We start from the raw sequence: 8,871 nt of genomic DNA on the forward strand, positions 1-8,871 counted from the left end.
TACGCAAAGACCACAACGTGATATGCCAATTGCTATTTACCCTTCATAAGGACCCTTTTCATCGAATCTGATCCGACTAAAGTGGGAGAGACAGACACCCGCTAGCCACCTTTATGCAACTAGTGCATGTCAGTCGGTGGAACCAGTCTCACATAAGAGTACGTGTAAGGTCGGTCCGGGCCGCTTCATCCCACGATGCCGCCGAATCAAGATAAGACTAGTAACGGCAAGCATATTGAACAAAATCAACGCCCACAACTACTTTTTGTTCTACTCGTGCATAGAAACTACGCATAGACCTAGCTCATGATGCCACTAACGTAGCATAAATTCAAAATTTTCCTACATGTCACCAAGATCTATCTATGGAGTCATCTAGCAACGAGGGAGGAGTGGATCTACATACCCTTGTAGATCGCGCGCGGAAGCGTTCAAGAGAATGGGGTTGATGGAGTCGTACTCGTCGTGATCCAAATCACCGATGATCCTAGCGCCGAACGGACGGCACCTCCGCGTTCAACACACGTACGGAGCAGCGACGTCTCCTCCTTCTTGATTCAGCAAGGGGGGAGGAGAGGTTGATGGAGATCCAGCAGCACGACGGCGTGGTGGTGGAAGTAGCGGGATTCCAACAGGGCTTCACCAAGCGCTGCGGGAGGAGGGAGATATGTCATGGGAGGGGGAGGGAGGCGCCAGGGCTTAGGTATGGTTTCCCTCCCTTCCCCCCACTATATATAGGGCCAAGGGAGAGGGGGGGTGCAGCCTCTTGCCCCTTCCTCCAAGGAAGGGTGCGGCCAAGGGGGGGAGGAGTCCATCCTCCCCAAGGCACCTCGGAGGTGCCTTCCCCCTTTAGGACTCTCCCTTTTCCCCTTCTCTTGGCGCATGGGCCTCTTGGGGCTTTGGCCCATATAGGCCAAGGCGCACCCCCTACAGCCCATGTGGCCCCCCGGGGCAGGTGGCCCCACCCGGTGGACCCCCGGGACCCTTCCGGTGGTCCCGGTACAATACCGGTGACCCCGAAACTTGTCCCGATGGCCGAAATAGCACTTCCTATATATAATTCTTTACCTACGGACCATTCCAGAACTCCTCGTGACGTCCGGGATCTCATCTGGGACTCCGAAAAACTTTCGGGTTACCGCATACTAATATCTCTATAACCTTAGCGTCACCGAACCTTAAGTGTGTAGACCCTACGGGTTCGGGAGACATGCAGACATGACCGAGATGACTCTCCGGTCAATAACCAACAGCGGGATCTGGATACCCATGTTGGCTCCCACATGTTCCACGATGATCTCATCGGATGAACCACGATGTCAAGGACTTAATCAATCCCGTATACAATTCCCTTTGTCTATCGGTACGATACTTGCCCGAGATTCGATCGTTGGTATCCCGATACCTTGTTCAATCTCGTTACCGGCAAGTCTCTTTACTCGTTCTGTAACACATCATCCCGTGATCAACTCCTTGATCACATTGTGCACATTATGATGATGTCCTACCGAGTGGGCCCAGAGATACCTCTCCGTCACACGGAGTGACAAATCCCAGCCTCGATTCGTGCCAACCCAACAGACACTTTCGGAGATACCCGTAGTGCACCTTTATAGTCACCCAGTTACGTTGTGACGTTTGGCACACCCAAAGCACTCCTACGGTATCCGGGAGTTGCACAATCTCATGGTCTAAGGAAATGATACTTGACATTAGAAAAGCTTTAGCATACGAACTACACGATCTAGTGCTATGCTTAGGATTGGGTCTTGTCCATCACATCATTCTCCTAATAATGTGATCCCGTTATCAACGACATCCAATGTCCATGGTCAGGAAACCGTAACCATCTATTGATCAACGAGCTAGTCAACTAGAGGCTTACTAGGGACATGGTGTTGTCTATGTATCCACACATGTATCTGAGTTTCCTATCAATACAATTCTAGCATGGATAATAAACGATTATCATGAACAAGGAAATATAATAATAACTAATTTATTATTGCCTCTAGGGCATATTTCCAACAATATTTACTTCATATAATTGTTGTACAGAATAATTGATGTTGTCAACTGGTGATGGGATTCTCGCACTACATGATGTTTGAGGTCCTTTGTGTTGGTTGAATAGATGAATCTGAGATTGTGTGATGCATATCGTATAATCATACCCACGGATACTTGAGATGACATTGGAGTATCTAGGTGACATTAGGGTTTTGGTTGATTTGTGTCTTAAGGTGTTATTCTAGTACGAACTCTATGATAGATTGAACGGAAAGAATAGCTTCATGTTATTTCACTACAGACTCTTGAATAGATCGATCAGAAAGGATAACTTTGAGGTGGTTTCGTACCCTACCATAATCTCTTTGTTTGTTCTCCGCTATTAGTGACTTTGGAGTGACTCTTTGTTGCATGTTGAGGGATAGTTATATGACCCAATTATGTTATTGTTGTTGAGAGAACTTGCACTAGTGAAAGTATGAACCCTAGGCCTTGTTTCCTAGCATTGCAATACCGTTTTCACTCACTTTTATCATTAGTTACCTTGCTGTTTTTATATTTTCAGATTACAAAAACCTATATCTACCATCCATATTGTACTTGTATCACCATCTCTTCGCCGAACCCTCTCACTGTCTTGATGGAACGCGCTGATGATGGCGGCAGGGTGAACATCAGCACAAATATCAAGACGTCTATTTGGGCTAATCGCCGGTTTCTACTATGTGTCATGCTTACGTTCAGCGGAGCCATCAGCACAAATTTCTAAGCTACATGCCATCGAGGTACTGCCTAGGTATGCTTCATGTTGACCTTGGTTTTATCAGTGACAATAGCTCGGTTGTGGAGTGGGTGGATGGTCCTTGGCCAGAGATTCTACAAAGGTGCCTAACAAGGATTTGGGACATGTACCATGAGCAGAACTTGGGGAGGGTGAAGGACAAACAAGCCCATGAGAAAGAGGTGGCCAAGCTACAGAAGGAAATTGATTTCCTGTCAAACAACTACAGCCAGTTGGTGGAAGATGTATCCAAGCTTTTTGACTATCAAGATGGCAAGATGTCTCATAACATGTACTATACCAGTCAGGCAATCAATGATCTAAATGCAAATAAGAAACAACTTGAGGATCAAGCAAAGATTGAGATAAGTATGTAAAAGATGAAGCTTGCCAAGGAGCAAAGGTGCATTCTTCAAAGCCAAGCAGATATCATTCAGAACATGAGGAAGGCCATGAAGGAAGTGGAGGGGGACAGGGACCTACTTAAGCAAGAGAAGAAGAAGCTGGAGTATCTGATTGCTGATCTGGTCAATGCTGGGCATGCCAGCAAAGATAAGCTGGAGAGGATCAAGGCAATTATGAATGAGTGAAGTGCTTGGTGTGTGGGTTAAGTAATTAGTAGGCCTATATATATAGCTGGCCTTGGAATGTCATGCATGTTAGGTGTATATTTTGGGAAAGTTTCATGTGCTTTCAGAATGGTATGAGGGAGGGAGGTACTCTTATGGTTTAAGAACTAGTTGGTTTTATCTATGATGTAATGACTTTTATGTTAAGACCTACTATGCTAAGTGAGTACTCATGCTAAGTTAATTAAGTAAGAATGTTTTATCTATGATGAGTCTGTTTTACTCTGCATATATCATGTGTGGATAACTGATAGTAGTGACATAGTTGGAAGTAGAAAGCAGCAAGTAACATATATAGCAAGTAGCTTAGATAGTCTGACAAATAACTTAACATATGTAGCAAGTAGCAAGTAGCAACTAACATATATAGATAGTGTGACATAGATAGATAGTACTGCCATTCATAGTCTGACATAGATAGCAACTAACAGTGGATAGTGCCTGACATAGATAGCAAGTAGATAGTGCTGACGAAACTAAACCTAGGAACTTACTGAACTTACGAAAGTTTAGGACTGACGAAACTGATTTTTTTGCACTAAACTAACTGAAGGCAGCACTTCACTCCTCCTTCTTCGGCATCTTCAGGCGCTGGGAGTGGCGCACCGCAGTCACGGCCGCCCTCTTCTTCTTGCCCGGCGCCGACTCCACCACATCTTCCTCGCTGCCATCTTGTTCTTGCTTCACGACGACGCCGTCTGGGAGATCGACGACCTCCGACAGCGCATCCACTTGGATTGGGAGGTTCCTGTCCCCCTCCACGGCGTCGAGGACCGGAGCCAGTAGCTGCACTTCAGGCTCGTCGTCGGAGAGGAAGACGACCTCATCCACCTCGTCATCAGAGTCGTCAGAGGACTGGTCCTCATCATCGTCACTGGACTCGTCGTCAGAGGACTCGTCGTCAGAAGCATCAGAGTCGTCATAGGGCCCAAGGACCCATGGATTGCACCTCTCCCAGTAGGCGTTGTTGATTGGGGCTGGGAGAGCTAGGACGGCGTCGGTGACGTGGTCCACGGCGGCCGGCGGCGTGGTGGATGAGCGGTACATCCACCATCGGGTGTTGGGGATCGTAGCAGAAATTTAAAATTTTCTACGCATCACCAAGATCAATCTATGGAGTAATCTAGCAACGAGGGGAAGGGGAGTGCATCTACATACCCTTGTAGATCGTTAAGCGGAAGCGTTACTAGAACGCGGATGAGGTAGTCGTACTCGTAGCGATTCAGATCGCGGTCGATTCCGATCTAAGCGCCGAACAACGGCGCCTCCGCGTTCAACACATGTGCAGCCCGGTGACGTCTCCCATGCCTTGATCCAGAAAGGAGAGAGGGAGAGGTTGGGGAAGACTCCGTCCAGCAGTAGCACGACGGCGTGGTGGTGGTGGAGGAGCGTGGGACTCCAGCAGGGCTTCGCCAAGCACTACGAGAGACGAGGAGGGAGAAAGGTAGGGCTGCGCCAAGAGGGAGATCAAATCATGTGTTGGGCAGCCCCCAATACCTCAAGTATATATAGGGGGAGGGGAGGGGCTGCGCCCCCATCTAGGCTTCCATCCCTAGGGGTGGCGGCAGCCCCAAAACCCATCTAGGGTGCGGCCAAGGGGGGGAAGAGAGGGGGGCGCCCTAGGGTGGGCCTTAAGGCCCATCTAGACCTAGGGTTTGCCCCCTTCCCACTCTCCACGCGCCTTGGGCCTTGGTGGAGGGCGCACCAGCCCACCTGGGGCTGGTCCCCTCCTACACTTGGCCCACGCAGCCTTCTAGGGCTGGTGACCCCACCTGGTGGACCCCTAGGACCCTCCCGGTGGTCCCGGTATGTTACCGATAGCACCTGAAACCTTTCCGGTGACCAAAACGGGACTTCCCATATATAAATCTTTACCTCCGGACCATTCCGGAACTCCTCGTGATGTCCGGGATCTCATCCGGGACTCCGAACAACATTCGGTAACCGTGTACATACTTTCCCTATAACCCTAGCGTCATCAAACCTTAAGTGTGTAGACCCTACGGGCTCGGGAGTCATGCAGACATGACCGAGACAACTCTCTGGTCAATAACCAACAGCGGGATCTGGATACCCATGTTTCATGGCATTTTGACTCCATTTGCTAGAATGGGGGTTTTGCGTTGTAGAGCTGGTACTATGTCAACTGGCATCATCATACTATTTGCTGCAGTTGGGGTCTGCTGAGTTGGGGCATCAGAAATGACCAGTGTTGTAGGGCTAGAATCTGCTAGAGTTGGGGTGTTTTGTGGGTCAGGTGATATTGCAACTACACCTAATGGGCTATTTGATTTATCAGGTCACTACCTTTTCCAAATACTTTGCTCGTGCTCCTCCGCGATCAGCAATCGCCCTCTTCCTTTTGAACGGCTGATACACAAGAACAACATTTGAATGGATAAATATGGTATGATGACAAATGGAATATGTACTGAAAATGGATAGGCAGGGCGTATTCACATACACAATGTGTAAACTAAGCTAATGGCAGCGCAGCAAAGTAGAAGCAATGCAAAGCATCAGTTGCAAGATATGTGCGACCAATATAACCTTGGAAAGTTAGAGCAAGCACCTTGATGGGTGAATAAGATAGGCATCTGCCTCTGACTCCTCCACTAGGGAGCTACATTGACTTAGGTCTCCCTCCAGCTTAGAATCACTGTTAGGATCATATTCTGAGCAATAATCTGTAGGTGGAGAGCATTTGCATTGCATTGCATCCAGACTTGATTTCAGTCCCTTAATGCCAAGTTTGACAGCCATGGCATTGTTCTGCTTTATTCTTTTCATGCACGCAAGCTCATAATCATTATGATGTTGTTCAGAATCTGAGATTCATGAAAACATAAAAAGTAGTCAGATTATCTATGGAATGCACTGCGGATTCAACTCGAAGAATGTCACCCTATAAACCCCTACATATGCAAAGTTCACCCCCAACCGTGCTGACCAGACCACACACAGAAATACAAACCTCTTATGTCTCCATAACAGGCAGACACACATTTCAAAACTAAAGTAGGAACATTAGAATCATATCAAATTCGTATTTGAACAAATAAACTATGGAATTATCAGTTGCATAATGTTTAGCTTCAAGGGTGGAGTGCTGGTAGTGCGACACAAAGCAAGTAGGCAGATTGTATTCCATGTAAAAGATCGTAGTCTATGTAAAAGCTGGAAATGACACTTTCTTTCTATACAATGTAGTGTTCGTTGCCCACACATAATGGAAGACATCACACAGAGATATACTATTCACTCATGTCTATGGTTCCAGTATTTTGAAACAGGGCGGTCCACCCTAAAATAATATTGACAACAAATATGACAAGGCAAGCATAGATGTAGTGAATCAATCATTTACTTGTGAGCTTACTAGGGCAAGTATGCAGAATTGTAACTGCAGTAAGAGATTGTCCAAAATATGAATCAAGAAGTTTGTCTAGCACTTATTGTTTGCAACTAATCGACGTGAATAATTGGATATCATATGGAATGAGTAAGAAAGACAAGTAAAATTGTCAACAAACCTGGCCTACAGTAGTAATCTGGGTCAATGTCACTATGACCAACAATCCAAAATGACTACTGTCTATTCCTAGGGCCGGAATTTTGAAACCCTGTGACCTTTACAGGTACTAAAGATTACTGAAAACATCTGAACCATTAAGTGTAGGTAGCACTTAGCACACAACAAACCCTAATGACAGTCATGCCTAATGAGTAATGAATCAATTAGAAAATGGGTGATGAGGAGTGGTTGCTGGGTGTTGAGGACGTATCTCAGGATAAATTGGGTTGGCTTAGTGGGTGCTGCATGCCTGAGCCCTGAACGGACTGGGAAGGTAGGCACGGCGGTGGGCACCGGGCAGCAGTGACGTTGTTGGGCGAGCGGCTCCTGACCTCATGTTAGTCCGACATCTCCTCCTAGAGTCATGCCATCCGGGGACGGCAAGTCGCCGACGATGTAGGCGGCTGGGGGCGAGTAGAGATCGGAAGCGCGCAGCAGAACAGAGGGGAATCGGGGCCTGGGCCGACCCAAAATCCCGGGATGAGCCGTGGCCCACCATGGGCACCTTGTAGAGATATACACCAGAGTGGCCAACATGCATTTTTGAAAGTAAATTAGGAACATTTAGCTGACCAATTAAATGACTCTACTTTAATAATATCAGATTCGTATTTGAACAACTAAGCTTGTTTAGCTGATGGGTGGAGCAGTGCTATTATGACACGAAGCACGTATGCTGATCATATAGTGATCATAAAAGGGGGAATCCTAAGCATTTTTTTAGCAAAAGAGGGTTTCCCCTCTGATTTCTATTAAAGAAACCACCACGGAACCAACATGATCAATTAAACCCTAAGCATGATCAATTAAACCCTATTATGACTGTGCCATGGCAGATTTAAAGCTGCAAACCGGGGAAATGCTATTTAGCATCCATTGTTTTCTTCGAACTAAGAACTAAATTCTAAGAGCTAGAAAGAAAGTACAATAACCAAGTTACGATAAATTTTCTAGTTGAGATCAAAAAGTTGAGATATGAAGTACCACCTCTCTTGCGGCGCTGTGTAGGCATCGGGGGTGCGATGGCTGTCGATGGCGATGAAGCAGATCTACGATAGTAGATGGTGCATCGGGGGATAAGTCCCATTGCGGTGGAAGAGAAGGCCGTGTGAGTAGCCCCGACAAAGAGGACGACGGCGCCGATGAAGCGAGAGGACGCGATGCAAGGCTCTTGGTCCGTCGCTGTGGATGAGAAACGTCCATCTCTAGCAGTGGACGACGTGGTCTTGGTAGGCGCTCCGGCATGGTGGAGGACGGTGGCGTGGATGGGGTGGAGGACGGCGGCGATGGATGGGGTGGCGGACAGAGAGGTTGGTGTGGGGATGGTGTTCTAGCGCGGACGGTGTATGAATGGGAAAATGGAGGGAGAGGTACGGGGAACCATGTTGACGGGACGCGCATGTCGGAAATATGGGAAAGTTACGAACTTAGCCCCTGTTTAAAATTTGGATGTCTTGTCAGTTGGGGATAGGAGAGTAATCTCGCATCTCGCAAATATTTGCCCATAGCGATTTCGGGCGAGGAGAGGGTGCTTTGGTGCCCATGGTTGGCGCCCACGGTGTATGAACGGGGCTGACAGGTAGGGCGTTTGTGTCACGTCTGAGTGAAGTTACAAACCTGCCCCTATTGAAAATATTTGCCTACAACGATTTCGGCCGAGTCGAGTTTGTTTTGCCGCCCACTGTGTATGAATAGGGAAATGGAGGGAGAAACAGAGGTCTTTCGGACGAGCTTGAATCAAATGTGTTTTGCCGCCCATGTTTGGCACCCACCGTGTCGGAATAGGCTCACAGGTGGTCGTGTCACATCTAATTGAAGTTACTAACCTACCCCTATTGAGAGCAGTGGAAATAGGGCCGATGGATTGTCCGTGTAAG

This window comes from Triticum urartu, chromosome 7 (genome assembly GCF_003073215.2).
Source record: "Triticum urartu cultivar G1812 chromosome 7, Tu2.1, whole genome shotgun sequence".
Classification (NCBI taxonomy): domain Eukaryota; kingdom Viridiplantae; phylum Streptophyta; class Magnoliopsida; order Poales; family Poaceae; genus Triticum; species Triticum urartu.